Source organism: Rhododendron vialii, chromosome 7a (assembly GCF_030253575.1).
Source record: "Rhododendron vialii isolate Sample 1 chromosome 7a, ASM3025357v1".
Lineage (NCBI taxonomy): Eukaryota > Viridiplantae > Streptophyta > Magnoliopsida > Ericales > Ericaceae > Rhododendron > Rhododendron vialii.
In genome coordinates, this window is record NC_080563.1 from 22,300,628 (window position 1) to 22,320,528 (window position 19,901).

At 45.9% G+C, this 19,901-nt stretch overlaps 2 long non-coding RNA genes across 2 annotated transcripts; both read left to right on the forward strand.

Moving 5' to 3' along the window:
- The first annotated feature begins 1,514 nt into the window (after positions 1–1,514).
- Positions 1,515–19,856, forward strand: LOC131333280 (uncharacterized). The gene is made up of 3 exons (XR_009201765.1): positions 1,515–1,636; positions 17,949–18,040; positions 19,084–19,856. It is a non-coding gene; the product is annotated as an uncharacterized LOC131333280 (long non-coding RNA).
- LOC131333281 (uncharacterized) lies at positions 12,887–13,309 on the forward strand. Its single transcript, XR_009201766.1, has 2 exons — positions 12,887–13,053; positions 13,130–13,309. It is a non-coding gene; the product is annotated as an uncharacterized LOC131333281 (long non-coding RNA).
- Positions 19,857–19,901: the final 45 nt, after the last annotated feature.

Below are 19,901 nucleotides of genomic sequence, written 5' to 3' on the forward strand. Positions count from 1 at the left end.
CTCCTCACAAAAAATGTGACACTTGGCAAGCTGTAATTTACAAGGACTTCAAGTGTAATTATTCCTTTCCAATTCATATTGGCGCTAAAACAATCTCTTTTTCCAGCACAAATGCTAAAAGCTAAAACAACTGTGCTACTTGCACTTATGTTTTTGCACATATATTTTTGTGGGGCCCATATTGAGATTTCACAAAATGATCCGAATCGTTCATCTTTTTAAAAATATTTTTATGGAAGGTTTCTGTAAAAAATCAACTCCAACGGATATTGGTAAAGGCTTTCTTAGAATTCGTAGGGCAAAACAAAATGATATAGTGATTGTAGTTTTTGTTTAATTTTTGGCTATTCTAGTTTTGTTAAATCTTTGTGCTTTCAACGGAAACTTTACTATTGTTAAATTTTACTGCGGACCTTTTATTTTTTGGAATGGTCTAAATCCTCATAATTTATACTTTACCTTTAAATTACAATTAAAAAAATAAACCCTTGAAACATGTAGTTACTTATTCATAAAATAATGATCTTTTTTTTATTTGGAGCTGGAAATATAAAAAAATATAAAAATGGATGAGAAGATAGCAAAGAGATTAGCAGGGACAGCAGCACAATGTTTGGACAAATAAGTCAATTGGCTTACTTTTTTGTCCTTATTCAAAATTTTTTCGCATTTGTTAGTTTGTCGTTAATTTTTGGGGGATTATTGCATCGTCAAATTTTTTTTTGATTTCGATCATAATTTTTTACTTTTAAGATTCCTCTCGTCATGACGATGCAATAATCCCTCAAAAATTAACGACAAACTAACAAATGCGAAAAAAATTTAAATAAGGACAAAAAAATAAGCCACTTGACTTATTTGTCCAAATAACGTGCTGCTGTCCCTGCTAATCTCTTCGCTATCTTCTCATCCATTTTTATATTTCCAGCTCCAAATAAAAAAAAGATCATTATTTTATGAATAAGTAACTACATGTTTCAAGGGTTTATTTTTTTAATTGTAATTTAAAGGTAAAGTATAAATTATGAGGATTTAGACCATTCCAAAAAATAAAAGGTCCGCAGTAAAATTTAACAATAGTAAAGTTTCCGTTGAAAGCACAAAGATTTAACAAAACTAGAATAGCCAAAAATTAAACAAAAACTACAATCACTATATCATTTTGTTTTGCCCTACGAATTCTAAGAAAGCCTTTACCAATATCCGTTGGAGTTGATTTTTTACAGGAACCCTCCAGAAATTTTTTTTTAAAAAGATGAACGATTCGGATCATTTTGTGAAATCTCAATATGGGCCCCACAAAAATATATGTGCAAAAACATATGTGCAAGTAGTACAGTTGTTTTTGCTTCTAGCATTTGTGCTGGAAAAAGAGATTGTTTTAGCGCCAATATGAATTGGAGAGGAATAATTACACTTGAAGTCCTTGTAAATTACAGCTTGCCAAGTGTCACATTTTTGGTGAGGAGGGGATACCAAGTTTGTGGTATACCGGGTCTACCAAAAAGTTTCTCTCAAACCCTTTCCATTTCCACGGTTCCACCCCTTCGTTCTTTGCTTAGAAACACTAGTGACCAGGATGGGGATGTTGCGACCTCATGGGGGAAACAATTTCACACTCAAGACTACAACGTTGGTGAGTCCGTCGCTCTCGCTCTCTCTTCCATTTGTCTTTTCCCATCTCTTTTCTTTTTTATTTTGTGGGTGTAGGGGTTCGATTTAAGAGGGACCTTGACCTGAGTTAGTATTCCTCTTCCGCTGCTCTGTTCCTCCGCCTCTGAACCTGCAACAAGTCACTAAGGCTGGAATAGCCTAGTGACCCTCCGACGATCAAGTTAGATGTAAGGAGAGATGTTTTAGGTCTAGGGTTAGGGAAAGATGGCATATCCCTCAAAGATGAATATCCCTTTGTATTTATAGACCTAGGTTTACTTGGCCTCCAAGCTAGCGCGTAGAGGTCACGCTTAGGTAACCGCCTCGGGTGACGTCATAGATGACGCGCCAGATAAGACGGTTACGAAGCACATGGCCAGACCTGGCTCTCATGATCCTTTCCGCCACGCGTCGCTATTGGTCCTCTCTTGCTATGCAACATTCTTCCAAGAGGCTTTAACGGAATGCACACTTCGGTATTTAACCGAAGCGTAGACAGGAGACTTGATACCAACCGAGTAAAGAGAAGGATATACAGAGGCCCGTGCTGATATGAGGCCTCGGTTAATGATGGTCCGGTTAAATTACCGAGGCCATGACCGAAGCCTCCACAATAGCCCCTCAAGCCCCTGGAGCTTTGCACCTCTGCTTCAGGGTCTTGATCCCATCGTATGAAATATCAGGCCTTGATCTTTTTTAGAGAATAACCGGAGAGTGAATTTGCTTCGGTAGATTCCGTTCAACCCGCGCCAGAGAAGAGCCACGTGTCAGCAGTTGCCGAGGTCTCAGAATAAAAAGGCTGTCTCGGCACGTGCCATGTCAGTTGATTGGTACGAAACGTCGCTTCGGTGACACGCGTCATTACGCCTAAGGTCTGAAAATCCGGCGCCTGTCCTCGGTGCAGGGTCCTTGATACCAGCCGTCCGATGGTAACACATGTCGATGATTTAACGACTCGGTGCACGATGCCTCGTTTCCCGCGCAGCGCTCCATCTCTCCCATTATAAATAGGAGAGACAGAGGTGAGACCATCACCTTTTCCTCCGCTTCTGAAGTCGATTCGCCGCCGCCGTCTGTTTCCAGCTTTTAGTCGAGATTTCGAGCGTTTTGGTTGGGAGAGCTTGCACTTATTTGAGGTATGACGATCTCTTTGCTTTAATCTTCATGTTTTGACCATTGTTTTTGAGTTTCTCGCCGTTTCCTGTGTATATTCCGGCTGAGCAACCGCTCGCCACCGTCTGGTATAGGGCGGCGCTGGGCTTCTCCGGCGCTGCTCATGTTTTTCCCGAGGCCTAAACTCATCCCGAGGCCTAAATTCATCCCGAGACCTAAATTCATCCTGATGCCATAGATATAGATTTCTGAACCTCAAAGACTCTTCTCGAAAGGAAAGCGCTTTCGTAGGAACCGGTAACCGAGGGTTCCGAGGAGTGATGACCATTCCGTCCCGAGCGTTAAACCTTGATTCTTCCCTGAGCATATAGCTAACGGGTTTTTTGCATTCTTTTCCTTGGTTAGGTAGAGGCGAATGGTCATCGAGCTCTCTTTGGACAGTTCCAGTAGTTTAGGCGCTTCTCCCATCGAAATTCCCGAGGATATTCGCCAGACACTTCGGGCCCTAGCATTTTTTCAGACTCCAATCGATCGCATTGAACCACTCGAGAGCTCCTCGTGAGGTGACGACGTTCGACCCCCAAGAGATGGAAGCCCCAAGTACCTCGAACCAAGGTCCGGGTCCATTCGCAGATGCCCCTGAAGAGGTTCGGGGACGCAGGAGGGCGATGAGACCATGCCCATACCAAAACCAATATTTTGATGGCTCCTCGGCTTCTTATGCTGAATTCAAGAGGGTGTACAGCGTTCCCCATGACGTTGACGTTCGGGTTTTACCGAACAGTGACCCCAAAGACCTTCCACACCAGGAGGGAGCGCTGATCTTCCCCTTGATGGCTATCACCGAGGGGGGCGTTAGATTCCCCCTACATCAGTTCGTCCGAAGGGTTCTCCGAGCCCTCTCTCTCACGTCTTTTCAGCTCACGGTGAACTCCTACCGGATCATTACAAGCATTATAGAGCTGAGGAGGCAATATAACCTTACGTTTGGACTCGAGGAGCTCTTCGGTGTTTACCTCGTTGGAGTTAACCGAGAGAGCGATCGACATTACCTTTCCTGTAGGACGGGGTATGATACATTCCTTATCGACCATCTTCCCGACTCGGAAGAATGGGCGAGCATCTACGTGTCGGTTACTGGCAATTTTATGTTTGGGCCCGGGGAAAGCGCGGACACTGCCACTACGGTTCAGTTCAAGACCGGGGCTCCTGGTCGGTAGAAATCTCTTTTTGCCTTCTGTATATGTTAGCACATTTTTCTTTCCTCATCGTATATTGATTCTTCCATTGCCTTTCTTTCAGCCGAGGGCATCGTTGCAGAGCTTCGAGGAAGGGCTATCCGAGCGCTCATAACAGCTACTTATGCCATTCCTATCACGAGTTGGTACGCACCTGACCTGCTCGGATACAAACCGACTTACACCGGTTATTTGAAAAAATAGCCGAGGCAGCAAGGTGTTCCTCGAGCGGGACGAGGACGTGGCCGAGGGAGAAGCCGAGGAAGTGGAGAAGGGAGGGGAGGCGGAGGAGCTGGGGCGCCAGAAGACGAAGTAAGTGATTCTGGTCCCCGAGGCGTGATCCGAGAAGAAATTGACCGGGAGACCTCAGAGAGGACAGGACTCAGCGACGAGATGAGCGGTCGTGGAAGAGAAGTGCTCAACCTTCGGCGCCAGAGGCCACGTGGACGGGGCGCTGGCGTCACGATTGGCTCACCGAGGGCCGGAACCTCGAGGGTAGTCCCTGTTTCTCCTCAGGAGCCTCCGGAGAAGAGGGCTAGGACTGAGGAAGAAGCCTTCGGACAAGGAAGGAGCGGGGAGCCGATCTTGATAGACGAGATAGGAGCTAGAGGAGATGAGGGAAATGTGGAGAGCAGGGGGGAGCCGACACGGGGACTCGTGTTCCGGCGAGGGAGGTCCCGTGGGCCCCCGAGGTTCGTCACTACTCGGGGCACCTAATTCATCATGCCGATAGTGCATCCTCCAACATTGAGACAGCGTTTGGGCTGCTTCGGTCGTGTATTCTTCCGAAGGACACCCGAGCCGTCGAGGGTTGCACCGAGGATCTCATAGGAGAGATAGCGCAGGCGCTTCTGAAAGTAAGTTACTTTTCTTATCCCCTTGATAAAGTTACTTTTCTTATCCCCTTGATTGAATGTTGGAACTTGATCATTTTTACTTGTGTTGGTAGGCCGGAGCTCGGGCGCTCGTGGTGAATGACCGATGCAAGGCACAAGGGCAGGAGATAGAGCTGCTGAGGAAAACCCTTGCTCAGAGAGAGGATGACCTGAAGGTGGCGAGGGAGACCTGCGACCTCTACCTGGCAGATTTTCAGAGGTGCGATCGGGAACGGGTAATTGCTGAGGGGAGGGCCACAAAAGCTGAGGAAGACGCTAACACCTTGAGGGTTGTTGGAGCCCGGGAGGTTGAGTTTGCAAGGAACAATGGCTACAATGAAGGCTGGGATGCTGCAGGAGTAGAATATAAGAAACAGGTCCGGGAGATAGAAGCCGAGCTCTTCAGAGATCGGTTCTTAGACAGAATTCGGTACGGGCATGAGGCCTTGATAAGCAAGCTTACTCTGCCAAAGGGTTCCGAGCCTGAGCCCCCTCCTGAAGAGCTCGTGCTACCAGAGGAGGAAAGCGAGCAGGTGCTGAACCCAGAGCCCGAAGCGACCGAGAAACAAGTTGACCCCTGCACCCCTGTTTCCTGATGATGCATAGGAACTTTATCCCTCGTAGCTCTGAAAAATACTTTAATCTTTTGTTTGAATGGTCAGTTTACTGGACGGCTCCGGACATTTGGAGTTTGCCGTTCCAGGGATTGTAATTGTTTGATAATGAAGCAGTACCCTTTTGTTTATGGTTTGTGAATGAATGCTCTTCTTTTCTTGAATGTTTTATCGTTGAAATGCTTGTTTGATTGGTTTGCTCCTTAGGTTATGATGCCCCTACTTCGGTGGGACTTGAAAAGTTTGTAGAAACAAGTTTAACCGAAGCGTTAACCGAATCGTTTTGTCAAGCATAAAAAAAGATGTTTAATCAAGAAAAAGTGACTTGATCTGAAGCCCCTGCTTTTAGGAGGGTTTGTAGGGACCGAATTAGAAGCAATTTTTTTAATGAATTTTGGGTTTGCACGCCCCTGTTTGTTTAATGGAAATTAACATAGTGAGAGGGCGCGAGATGGTAGTACTGCTTGGGGACGTAGGCTGGAGTCGCGAAGGGATATGGCTTCTGCCATAGGTTCGAAACGTAGCGAGTCCGAGCAGTGAGAGACTCTTGGTGGGTCGGTTTAAGGGGCTCGGGAGGAAGCCGAGTATCCTTAAAGCGAGTGACCAGAAATCCAAACGACCGAAGAGGCCTAGGCGACTTGGTGGGAATTTTGTCCGAGGGTATCACCTAGGAGAACAATATCCCTGAAGTCGGTATGAAATGGTCTGGGCAAGGACGGACCGAGTGTAAATAATTTAAACAGCAAAGGGTACGAATAGAGCCAAAGAGAATTCTCATTCAAACTTGTTGGATTGCCGTCAATACATAAGGACGTTGCCTTCGAAACTTTAAAAGAAAATGCAACATAATAGAGATTAATTGGGCTTCGGTAACCGAGAACTATTCGTAGAACTTCTTCAAGTTGTTTGCATTCCAAGACTTGGCAATGGGGGAACCATCCAGCTTCTCCAATTTGTAGTTACCAGATCCGAGGTGCTTGAGAACTCGGTAGGGACCCTCCCAATTGGGCATTAGCTTTTGCTTTTTGGACTTTTCCATCACTTTTTTCCAGACGAGATCGTCAGGCTTGAACGACCTGAGGTGCACGCTTCGGTTGTAGCCTTTTGCAACCTCCTGTTGGTATGATGCAAGCTTGATCCTTGCGTTGTCTCGTTCCTCTTCGGCTAAGTCGAGGTCCGAAGCAATGCTGTTGTGGTTGACCGACTCATCGAAGTTTTCTGTACGCATTGTTGGGAGTCCGACTTGGAGAGGGATGACCGCCTCCATTCCGAATGCCAAGGAGAAAGGAGTGCGACCGGTGGATCGCCGAGGCGTCGTACGGTAACCCCAGAGTACCTTGGGTAGCTCTTCGGCCCATTTTCCTCGTCGTGACTCGAGTCGTCGCTTAAGTCCAGATGAAATTGCTTTGTTTGCAGCCTTGGCCTGTCCGTTGCCCTGGGGGTAAGCCGGAGTGGATGTGTTCCATTTGATACCATATTCGTCAAGCAGGGCCCGGTACTTCTGCCCTGTAAACTGCCTTCCATTGTCAGTAATTATGGCGAACGGCACACCGAAGCGAGAGATGATGTTTCGCCATACGAAGCGGATGACGTCTGTTTCTTCAATGGTAACCAGGGGCTCGGCCTCGACCCATTTTGAGAAATAATCGGTTGCGGTTAGGAGGAACTTGAATCCACCCGGAGCGACTGGGAGCTTTCCAACGATATCCATACCCCATTGGGAGAAGGGCAAGGGGCTGGTGAGAGGGCAAAGGTCCCGGGCCGACTGATGGATAATGGGAGTGAACATCTGACACTTCTTGCAACGTTTGATGAACTCTTCAGAATCCTTCTTCATTGTCGGCCACCAATACCCCTGAGTGAGGGCTCGGTGGGCGAGTGATCGTCCACCGGAGTGACAATCGCTGTCGCCGGCATGAAGTTCTTCGATGATGCCCGGGACTTGATGTGGGTGTGCCACCAATAAGTATGGCCCAGTAAATGATCTTCGGTAAAGCTTGCCGTTGGGATTGAGCCAGAAGAGAGCGGCTTTGTTTCGGAGTCGGTGAGCTTCCTTTTTGTCATTGGGAAGGGAGTCATCCCTCAGGTAAAGGACGATTTCATCCATCCAGCTCGGGCCAAGCTCTATGTTGAGTACTTCCTTTTATAGATCTTCGAGCTCAAAACTGGGCTTGTCAATAGAATTGAAGGAAATGGAGCGGTGTCCGGTACATGAGAATGCCGAAGCGAGCCCTGCAAGGGCGTCAGTGTGGGCGTTCTGTTCCCTGGAGATATGCTCGACTCTGATTGCGTTGAAGCGTTTAATGAGCTGGACTGCGGTGCTTAGGTAGGTACGCATGCAGTCGTCCCGAGCTTCGTATTCTTCAGAGAGTTGGTTAACCACCAATTGGGAGTCGCTATAAACGACGAGCTCTTCGATGCCAATGGCCTCGGCAGTTTTGAGTCCGGAGATCAATGCTTCGTATTCGGCCTCGTTGTTAGAGGCTAGGAAGTTGATGGAGAATGAGCTTTCGTGCAAGACACCGGAGGGTGAAAGAAGAACGACGCCTGCACCTGCGCCTCGGCTGTTGGAGGCGCCATCGACGTACATTTTCCAAACATCTCCGTGAAAAAGCTGCCATGTTGTGCTAGGGTTGGCCTGGAGTACTGCCTCGGTGCTCGGGGTGGGTGCCAAAGCGGATATGTTGGGCGGTGTGAGCTCGGCGATGAAGTCGGCCAGCACCTGAGCCTTTATTGCTGTCCGAGGCTGAAAGTGGATTTCAAAATTTGCAAGCTCAACGGCCCATTGTGAGATTCGGTTGGAGAGATCAGCCTTCCGGAGAAGAGATTTGAGGGGGAACTCGGTCAGGATGATGATGCGATGCGACTAAAAATACGGGGCAAGCTTTCGGGAGGCTGAGATGAGAGCGAGCACGAGCTTCTCCAGGGGGAGGTAACGCGTCTCGGCGGGAGTCATGGTTTTGCTGGAGTAATAGATTGGCTGGTGCTCCCGGCCCTCCTGTCGGACGAGCACCGAGCTTACAGCGTGTGGAGAGACAGCTAGGTAGAGGAACAAGTCCTCCTGGTTCTGAGGAGTGACGAGGAGTGGAGCCGTGGAAAGATACTCCTTTAGTCGCTGGAGGGCTCGGTCACAATCTTCTGTCCAAGTGAAGCTTCGTCGGCTGCCCTTTAGGAGTGCGAAGAATGGCTAACATTTGTCCGAAGAACGACTTATAAACCGATTCAGGGCAGCTGCCATGCCTGTTAGACGCTGAACATCACGCTTGTTGTGGGGAGCCGAGAGCTGATCAATAGCGCGAATCTGGGAAGGATCGGCCTCAATACCGCGTCGGGAGACGAGGTGGCCAAGAAATTTGCCGGAACTAACACCGAAGACACATTTCTCGGCATTGAGGCGGAGCTTGTGGTTCTTGAGTATCTCAAAGACTTCGGCGAGGTGAGTGAGATGATCACCGGCGCGCAAACTTTTGACCACCATGTCGTCAATGTACGCCAGCATAGTGTCGCCTAGTAATCGCTCGAACATTTTGGTTATCATTCGCTGGAAAGTTGCCCCGGCGTTTTTTAAACCGAAGGGCATGACAAGGTAACCGAAGATCCCGTGGGGGGTAATGAAGGCGGTGTTCTTAATGTCGCCTTCGCTTGGCAATCTGGTGATAGCCTCGGTACGCATCCAAGAAGCTGAGTCGCTCATGTCCAGAGGTGGCGTCGACGAGCTGGTCGATACGGGGAAGAGGAAAGAAGTCCTTTGGGCAAGCGTCGTTGACGTTTGAGTAGTCGACGCAGACACACCATTTGCTGTTCTTTTTCTTGACTACGACGGTGTTGGCCAGCCACTTGGGATACTGGACCTCTCTGATTGCCCCTGCGTTCAGGAGTCGGTTGACTTCTTCAATGACGGCCTCGGAGTGAATAGGAGAGGACCGTCGTGCCTTCTGTACGACCGGTCGTTTGTCTTTGTCGATGTTGAGCTCGTGGCAGATGAAAGAGGGGTCGAGCCCGGGCATCTCATATGGGGTCCAGGCGAACACTTCAATGTTTTGGTTGAGAAAAGCTACCGTCTCATTCCGATCAGTGTCACTAAGTGAGGAACTGACAAGGAAGAAACGGGAGCCGTCTTCGGTTATTGGGATGGTGGCCACGTCTTCAACGGTTTTGTCGTCAGGGGATCTACCGACGTCCTCCAAAACTGGGGCCTCGGGGGCTTCAATGAGATTCACCCGGGAGGTCTGTTTGTTGCTTCGGACGGCGTTGACGTAGCACTGCTTGGCCGCGGTCTGGTCTCCGTACAAGTCTTCCTGGTGCCCGTGAGTGCCAATGAAACGTACCACTTGGTGATAGGTGGAGGCAATCGCTTTAAGCTTATGCAGCCAGGTTCGCCCCACAATGGCGTTGTAAGGGCCAGGGACGTCAACTACCATAAATTCCATTTGAAGTGTTACCGAGCCGGCGCGGACAGGAAGAGTGATCATACCGATGGGCCAGACAGGAGCTCCGTTGAAGCCGATAAGAGGAACTTCGGACGGACAGAGGTCGGTGTCGGGAATCTTCAGATCCTTGAACAGAGAGTAGTACATGACTTTGGCCGAGCTGCCCTGGTCTACGAGGACACGACGGACGTTGAAAGTTCCGATGCGTAGCGTGACCACGAGGGCGTCGTTGTGGGGAAGTTGGATGCGGTCGAGATCCTTTTCGGTAAACGTTATTGTCCATTTGGAACCGTCATCGGTTCTGGGGCGCTTTGGTTCGGGACCGACTAACATGACCTGCTTGGAGGAGGAGGCTTCATTCAACTCGGCCCGGATGACGTGAGCGGCCTCGGGGTTCAAGGGACCGTGTATGACGTGGATTGTCTGGACCTCTTCCTCGGTATTTGTTTCGGTCCATTGTGCCCGAGCCGTCGTCTTCTCGTGATCGATGAAGTTGCCGAGGTGGCCACCCGCAACAAGCTGTTCCAAGTAGGCCTTGAAGGGCTTGCATGCTGTGGTGAAGTGACCTTGTTCGCTGTGGTAACTGCATCGGACGATGGGATTCTTGATTTTCTCATTCTCGGTTCCTAGGTTTTGATTTGGGAAGGAGAAAAAGGGCTGGTCCTTCACTTGGTCGATGATCCGGTAGATGGGAATGGTGAAGACAATTTTTTCAGCGTTGAAATCGCTTGGCTTCGGTCCCCTCCTCGGCAACTGCTTGATTGTGTTGACCTATTTCTTCGGTGTTGGGACAGGTGTGGGAGCCGGTATGGATACCGAGGTGTTTAACGTCTTTGAACTCGTGGGCTTCCCGATGCCTCTCTCTGCCTTGAATTCGATGAGCTGACACCAACCCTCAATTCGAGTCATAAGGTCCTTTATAGAAATTGGCTTATGGCGAGCGAGGTCGTCGTAGACTTACTCGTCCTGGCAGGTGAGACCGAGCTTGAATCCTCGAGCAAAGATGACGCCGTCGCAACCCTCTATCTCGTTGAATAATTCCCAATAACGGCCGGAATACTGCCAAAGCGTTTCGTCGTTCCTCTTGCGGAGGGCTAAGAGGGAATCGATCTCCTTCTCGTGCTTGTTACTTGTTACGAACCGGGCCATGAAGGCATCACAGAGGGAATCGAACAAGGAGATTGACCGAGCCGGGAGTTGATTGAACCAGGTGAGGCCCAGGTTGCCGAGGCTTGCAGGAAACACTTTGCACAAAAATGTGTCGTCCGAGGGTTCATTCCGAAGGAACAGAGACATGACAGTTTTATACTGAACCAGATGAGTGTACGCCTCGGTTTTGCAGTCATATTTGGCAAACTTGGGTTGGGTGAATCCTTTGGGGGGGGGGGGGGGGGGGGGGGGGAGGTGGTAACTGAGTCGATCTCTCTCGTAAAGGGAGAGGTCGTGAGTCGTGTAAGTCGCGCGTCGCGATGAGGTCGGATCGAACGGTCGGGGCCGTCTGGACACTCAGTTGCTATACGCTTCTTGGGGACAAGTTTGTCCAATCGTTCATGTTCCTTTCTCTTTGGAACAATACTAACCGATCTTCTGGAAAAATGCTCTTGGCGATGATGGCGGTAGCTGTCCCGAGCGGAGAGCTCGAGGCGCTCGGTGATCGGGCTCCTGCTGTGTGCGCCTCGATTCTGGATCTCGACAAGGCCGTCATCCCCCCTGGCTGCCCTTGTGAGGCTAGGGGTAGATTCCCGGCCTGTCCTGCCCACTAGGACCGAGTGGGTGGAGGAGGCAGAGACGCTCCCACCACCGAGTCTGTCAAAGGCCGATGGCCTCCTTCGAAGTTGCACAGGGGAGCGGGAACGGTCCCTGTCCGATGCATCTTTTGGGGCTCGAGTGTGCGCCGCCCTTGGTGACTCGAGACGATCCTTGACTGAGGGGTAGGGTTTGTGCTCTAGTAGGTAACCGGCTTCGTGACTGCGTGGGGGGGGGGGTGTGACGGTTTTTCCTTCCGCCGCGACTTCCGGAGGAATGAGATGGGGAGATTTGGAGGAGGTGTTTGATCTCCGCCAACTCATCTCGGACGTGTCTGTCGCGGTCCATGACCGTCGTGAGGTCGTCGATTTTCCGCTCAAGATGGCGGATGTAGGAGTGGAGCTCGGAGGATGGGCTTGCGTCTGGAGCTGACGCTCCGGCGCCAACTCCGATGGATACATGGGTCTTTCCAAGGGCGGTTGCCCCGCCGGAGGCCAGGCTGTGGTCCATGAGGGAACCGAGCCCGTGGGCGGCACCACCGTGAAGGGCGTCGTCGATCTCAACCATGTTTGATTCTGGACGTTGAACGGAGCAGAAAGGGGGAGGTGAAAGTTGAAAGGGTGGTTCGATCCCTAGCGGAGTCGCCAATTGTAGGGGTTCGATTTAAGAGGGGACCTTGACCTGAGTTAGTATTCCTCTTCCGCTGCTCTGTTCCTCCGCCTCTGAACCTGCAACAAGTCACCAAGGCTGGAATAGCCTAGTGACCCTCCGACGATCAAGTTAAATGTAAGGAGAGATGTTTTAGGTCTAGGGTTAAGGAAAGATGGCATACCTCTCAAAGATGAATATCCCTTTGTATTTATAGACCTAGGTTTACTTGGCCTCCAAGCTAGCGCGTAGAGGTCACGCTCAGGTAACCGCCTCGGGTGACGTCATAGATGACGCGCCAGATAAGACGATTACGAAGCACATGGCCAGACCTGGCCCTCATGTTCCTTTTCGCCACGCGTCGCTATTGGTCCCCTCTTGCTATGCAACATTCTTCCAAGAGGCTTTAACGGAATGCACACTTCGGTATTTAACCGAAGCGTAGACAGGAGACTTGATACCAACCGAGTAAAGAGAAGGATATACAGAGGCCCGTGCTGATATGAGGCCTCGGTTAATGATGGTCCGGTTAAATTACCGAGGCCATGACCGAAGCCTCCACAGTGGGTTTAATCTTTGTGCCTGCTTTCAACTTTGAACTGCCAAATCCATTAGCGATCTCGCTCTTTCTACTGTTTGGAAATCCACCTGGCGTTTCCTTTTCCCGCCGCAATCTTAATTTTGAGATCAACTTGGTATTCCGCCGCCACAGATCTCACAAAATGGTGGAAGATGAGTCTGCGTCACTCCGAGTCTTCGGCCACCACAGGACTTGAGGGATGGCCACCCATCATTAGCTTCACCTATAACAGCTTCCTTTGTCTCTGACGGCATCAAAGCTGTGTGAAGTGGCAGACCCACTCTTTCTCTCAAACTGCATTACCTTCATGATTTAGAGTGTATTGTTAGCTCACTACCTGTTTGATGAAATGTCTCAATGGATTCCTCAGGTAGATGTTCTTAGTCTAAATGGAAATTTCTAACTTGAGATGCTTTATGGTTTGTCTAAATGTAAAATCTTTACCTGAATTACCCAAAAAAATCTTTACCAGAAATTCTTATTGGATTGGGCCAGTTCTCTAGCCTTGCCTCTATTTCGTTGAAACCTTAAGAGAAATAATGTGGCTGAGTTCCTTTTCAATATGGCTGTGTAACGACCCTGAATTTTGGTCAGTAAAAATTTCGTTAAAAATTTGAATTTTATTTAATTTACTTATTTTCTTTTGAGTGGCTATATGTTTTCTTGTAAATTTCGTTGTAGTTAGATTTTGGTCTCGACTAGAAACCCTACGTGACCAATTTAGTTAGTTTTCAACTGACTACTTGGAGGAACCAAGCAACCAACGTACCTAGTTACTCGATGAACCTTTTGGACCTTTTGAAACTTTTGAACCTTTGCCTTTACCCATTGGACCATAATGGTTAGGGTAATTTTTGTCCATTGGACAATAGGCCTCCTATTAAAATATTTTTGGTAAGTACAAGATATAATATGTTAATGGCTTATAAAAACATGTGCAAAGTACATTTATTCTTTGTATATTGAGGATTCTCCCACCCCTCCATTATCCATTGGTTAATAACCACAAGGGTAATTTTTGTCCATTGAATAATAAACTTTTTATTATAAAAAGTACATGTAGTCTTTTCAAAATTTTATTTTAATAAAAGGTACTTGTACTCTTTTGTCCAATGGTTATTAACCGCAAGGGAAACTATTATCCATTGGGTAATAACTGTTAGGGAAGTTAGTGACCATTGGATAATAGAGACTTTTGACCAAATAAAGTACCGATGTGACTAGAGAATCTTCCAATAAAGTTGATTTGACTAGTCAACCTTTTTCAACCCTAGAAAATTACTTATTTATTTCCTTTTATTAATTTGGTTTTATTCTTTGCCCATTGAACAATAAATTTTAGGGAAACTATTATCCATTGGATAATAGAAACCCAATTCTTTATATTAAAAGGATTTTTGAAAGATTTAAACAAAGTACTATAATCTTTTGGAAGTAGACTTTTATAATTACTTTAAAAGTACTTTTTGAATATTTTACTATAAAAAGTACCCTGGTAACTATTGTCCATTGGACAATGATTGTTAGGGTAATCTTTACCCATTGGACAAAAGCTTTTCCTTTATTATATTTGGCTAAGTACATATATATAAACACATGGGTAAATTTCAAAAAGGACATGTAGTCTTTTAAAAGACTTAAAATTATGATTTAAAGTACTCATACCGTATTATCCATTGGACGATAACCGTTAGGGTATTTATTATCCATTGGGTAATAGAGTTATTCTTTCACCAAGTACATGGGCTTATTAAACTAGTCATTTTTCCTAATTGCCCATGTGATGAAGTACCAAAATTTTATTTTAGTAGCCTTGTAGCCTTTAAAGCTTAATATTCTCCTAAGTACCTTTTTATTATTTTGTATTGGGGTTTTGTACCCAATTGGATTTGTTTTATGGGAGGTGTGATCTACCTAGATTACAAAGTACCCTAGTTTATTTATTTTCAAACATGTGCCTAATTGGATTTCTTTATTGGGTATTTGATTTTGGAAATCTTGTACTTGTACTTTCTTATTCTTTCTTGTTATATATATATATATATATATATATGTGTGTGTGTGTGTGTGTGTACCTTTGCAAGAGAGAGAGAGGAGAGAGAGGCTGAGAGAGGGAGAGAGGAGAGAGAGGCCAAGAGAGAGGGAGAGGAGAGAGAGAGCCGAGAGAGAGATAGGAGAGAGAGGGAGAGATTTTGTTGTACTTCCATGATCCTTCCTTGATCTTTCTCCATCCTTGGAGTATCTTTCTCCTAACCAAACATAACTCCCATTTGTACTTCTAGGATTTGTTCAAGACTAAATCTTGTACTCTTGTCTCCTTCTTTCCAAACAAATCTCCCATAATCCCATCCTTGGTACAAACTAGCCATGCAAGCCTAAGTTTTAGCCTAACCTAGCCATGCAAACCTAGGGTTTAGCCTTTGATCTTCCATAAGTGCATGCCATGTGTCAAAATTTGAGGTAGAGAGAGAGTGGGGGGGGCCGGCCATGAGAGGGAGGGAGAGCCCAAGAGTTTTGCCTATAAATAGCAAGCCATCCCATGCCATTGAACTCACACCTTCACCTAGCAACTTCTCTCTCTAGAAAATTAGTGTTCTTTCTTTGTTCTTGCTTTCGTTCTTCTTGTTCTTGAGTTGTTCTTGAGTTCTTCAAGAAACTCATCCTAGGCCGCCACTCGACCACCCTTCGATCCATGAAGTAGTAGTAGTTTAGTCAAGTAGAAGTTTCGAGAGAAACCTTTCTCTTTCGAAGCTACCGGAGGCCTACCGTAGGAAGTTACTCCGCCCGACCACCGACGTACTTTCCGTAGCCGACTACCGCCAAGAAGAACGGTAGATTATCCCTATCTACTACTCCTAATTATATGTAGTTCATCCTTACGTACTTATCGTTTGTTTATAAGTATTCGTATTTTGATCTTTAAGATAGTTATGAGTATGCGTATGTGAGTTGCTTGTATTACTTGTGGTATGTGATAAAGCATAAGTGATTTCACTCCAAAGGCGTCCGTACATGTGGCGTTGTGCTTTGAATAAAGCATAAGTGATACACTCCAAGGGCGTCCGTACATGTGGCGTTATGCTATAAGTAATGATTGAGCGTAAATAGTAATATAGAATTGGATGATCTTGATTGGGATGATTCTTGCTTACGTTTGTCCTACCGCGGAGTCTTTACATGTAAACGAGACACAAGAACCGAGAAAGTAGAAACATGACACCTAGGGTGTGGTTAATGAAATGAAATGTTTTTCAAGGAGAAAATATTTTTGAAACAACATAATGACCGATTTCGGGTGGCATTATGTGAGTTGTGTGCGTGCGTAAAAGAAACATTTGAAAAGATTGAAAGGTTTTGGAAACCGCGATGTGGCCGGACGTGGTAGCCCATCGTGTGGATTTTGAAAACCGCAACGTGGCCGGACTTGGTAGCCCGTTGTGTGTATGAAAACTCGTAATGTGGCTAGACTTGGTAGCCCATTGCGTGGATTGCGAAAACCACAATGTGGCCGGACGTGGTAGCCCATTGTGTGGTGTGTGTTTTGTGTGTGTTCCAATGGGAATCCGGGAAAAGCGGAACCATTGTGAGGTTGTGTGTGTTCCAATGGAGATCCGGAAAAGCGGAACCATTGTGAGGTTGTGTGTGTTCCAATGGAGATCCGGAATAGCGGAACCATTGTGAGGTTGTGTTCCCATGGGAACCCGGACCGGCGGAACCATGGTGAGGTATGGCTTGGTTATCCGCGGAGAGGAGCCAATGCAATTGTGTGCCAATGGGAACCCGGCGCGGCGGAACCATTGTGAGGATACTCGGGAGACCGGCGCGGCGGAACCGAGGTTGGGTGTGTTAAAAACAAATTTTGGAAACCGCAATGTGGCCGGACGTGGTAGCCCATTGTGTGGAGTGTGTTTTGTGTGTGTTCCAATGGGATCCGGGAAAAACGGAACCATTGTGAGGTTGGGTGTGTAGCTTGGTTATCCGCGGTACGGAGCCAATGCAATATTGTGTGAGTTAAACAAATGATTTTTGAAAGATGAATTGGTATGTGAAAATGTTGACACGGTCTACGATGAGTCACGTAGGAGAAGCCTGGAAATCTTGGTCACCAACGATAGATGATTAATGAATGTGGATGTGTAAATGATTAACTGCGTATATATGTATGATGTGGAAATCGATGTGTTATTATTTCCTGTTGTTTTAAGTTATGGGTTAGTGAGTAAGGATTACTCTGCTGAGCTTTGTAGCTCACGGTGTTGCCTTTTTGGTAACCCTGACATATTATATGGGTGGCGACGCCGGTATAATGTGTCAGATTTCGTAGATGATCAGGGTAAGCAGATCACCGTGGAGACTTTTGGAGCTGAGGAGCTGGCAAGAATAGAGGAGCTGAGGAACTGTAGTTAGGAACCCTAGAATCCCCCTCCATTTGTGTAAAATATTGAACTCTTGTGAGAGTAATTGTTGTAATAAGAGCCAGACTCCATTTGATTGTATGAATAAAATGTCTTCTTAACGTACCCGAAATTCGGGGCGTTACAGGCTGGCTTCTAAAGACGGGGACCAGATCCTGCTCAGTTACTGAAATATGCATTTCAAACATTTTTAGCTCTAGAGCTGAATGATTTGCTTGCGTGTCATGTTTCATGATTCTACGTTCTTTGGGATTGTTCTGTGAGTTGAACTTGGCGGTTTGAATCATCCAACCATGGTTTACAACATTACACCATTTAGTTTTTCTAAGTTTAATCTTGGAGTTGCAATGGTCTGCCGACCACGTACATCTAGCCTGCTAGCCAAATCATCTCTGCTTGGTTGCTTCTCCATTGCCTCCGCAAATATCCTTTGCCACCCCCTTGACCCCGTCCCCATTAGCGGCCTTTCAAAAGCTGGGCTATATTGCAGGAGAGAAAAAATAGACGTTTTAAGTGTTTTAGTTGTTTTCTTTCTCTGTTTATCATAGAAATTTGCTGTCTTTTCCCCATTTGTATTTTTTAAAAGGAACCAAATTATTTAGAACTAACATTATAATGCTCTTTTTTGTTTCATAGGAAGGGTGGTCTTTGATTTGGTTTTGCAATAGTGAATAACTTGATGGAATCAAAGAAGAAATCCTTTTTCTTCTTCATCACTCCTTAATCAGGTATCTCAATTGGTATTTGTGTTCTTACTTTCCTTAGAATCACTATTTTCCCTCATTCTATGATTTTTTTTCTAAGAAGCACGGATACGAGATACGGAAACAATGCAATACAAATACTCGGATACTTGATTTTTCCAAGAAGAAGGATATGATACGTTGGGGGATAAAAGTAAATAAAAAATATAGTAGTATTATATATAATTTTTAATTCCTAAAATTTCATTAATGATTAAAGGTTTCTATTACACAAGTTCACCATTTCACATGCTAAGATATATATATACTAGTGCTAGCCCGTACCTACGGCACTACGCATTCCGGTTGGAAGGGGATGACAGTTGTGTGATTTAGGTGAAAACCATGGGCACTTAATCGGGAAGTGAGAGGATGCAGTACAGCCTTTGGATCAAATGAATCTAAGCCGTTTCAACAACTTGTCCCTACACCCTTCTGTTTTATAATAGAGATATATATACAGAGAGAGAGAGAGAGAGAGAGAGAGAGAGAAAGAGAGAGAGAGAGAGAGAGACTTACAAGGTTGTCGAAAGAGATGAGAGACGAAAGGGAGGATATCGTCGGTGTGTTTCTGGTGTCGATTGATGGGGGAAAAAGAAAAATATAGTCCTAATTGCAATTTTAACATTTTAAGTAATAACATATTTACCCTCGCGCGTATCCGAAACATATCGGGATACCAGAAAATATTTCTGAAGGTAGGATAAAAAATTGTATCGGATATGTATCCGGAGCGTATTCGAGAGTATCGATATCCGATACGTAACGTGAGGCCAAAATAGAGTATCCGTGCTTCATAGGTTTTTTTCATTCTTCTTTCCAAGTGATGGAGGAACTGGAAATTTTGGAGTTTTGACGATAACTCAGTAAGTATGACAAAAGATGCGCAGGCGTAATAATCCCAAATTTATAACTTATAGTATGAGCGCCAAAACTATTTGACCCCCTCTAGAAAAAGATGTCAAGTTTGTAAATCCTCTCAAGTTTCTTATCGTCGCCGATTCCTATCAACATGGTGCATCTTTTAGTAGAGGGGCGTGAAAATGCCGTGGAGATGCTGAGAAACATATACCCGGCCAGTGACAGGATCCAGACACCTATAGCCCTTGTGCTGCGAACTGTACTCTACTTTTACTCTCCCGTAGAAGGGTCTATAGCTTGGATTTGCCCATTCTTCTTGACATGTACTAATGTTAGCTTGCGTTCTCGGCCTAGTATCCTGCACCTCGTGTTCATGATTCCTGAATTGAATGGTAATAGGAATTGTTTCTTTTTCTTCTTTTTTGTATGAATTCAAGGGTGTGGGCGGGAAATTTGTGGTTGTGATGTAATTTGTTTCTAATTATGTAATGTTGATGTGAACTTGGCCATGAAAAAGGTAAACTTGGTGCAAATGTGTCAATGATTGTAAAAAGTCTAAATGTAGTCGATTTAAGCCATTTGGGCACATCAGTGAAAATTAGGCTAATGTGATAAGAAATCTTTGTATTCTACAATCAATGGTTAGTTTTGACTATAGTCATATTGTGTTCACAGAATAAGTTTAGTGTATTTGGTTTACAAATGACTCTCCTTTTGTTCCTTTGAACAAAGATTTATGTTAGCACAGGATTTAAGTTACTAGATTCATCATCATTTCCATTTTTAATTTCTCAATTTTTTTCGTGTTAGTATTAGATATCGACCTCGGTTAAGTTTCAAAGGTCTAGCAGATTTAAAGGTCTAGAAGTGGATCACATACTACACCCTAATGAATCGATCGCCAAAATGTTTTGAGCCACTATTGAGATTCAAAAGATAATTCCAATTGGGGATAGTGCCTTAGATATGGGCAATTCACTAGGAG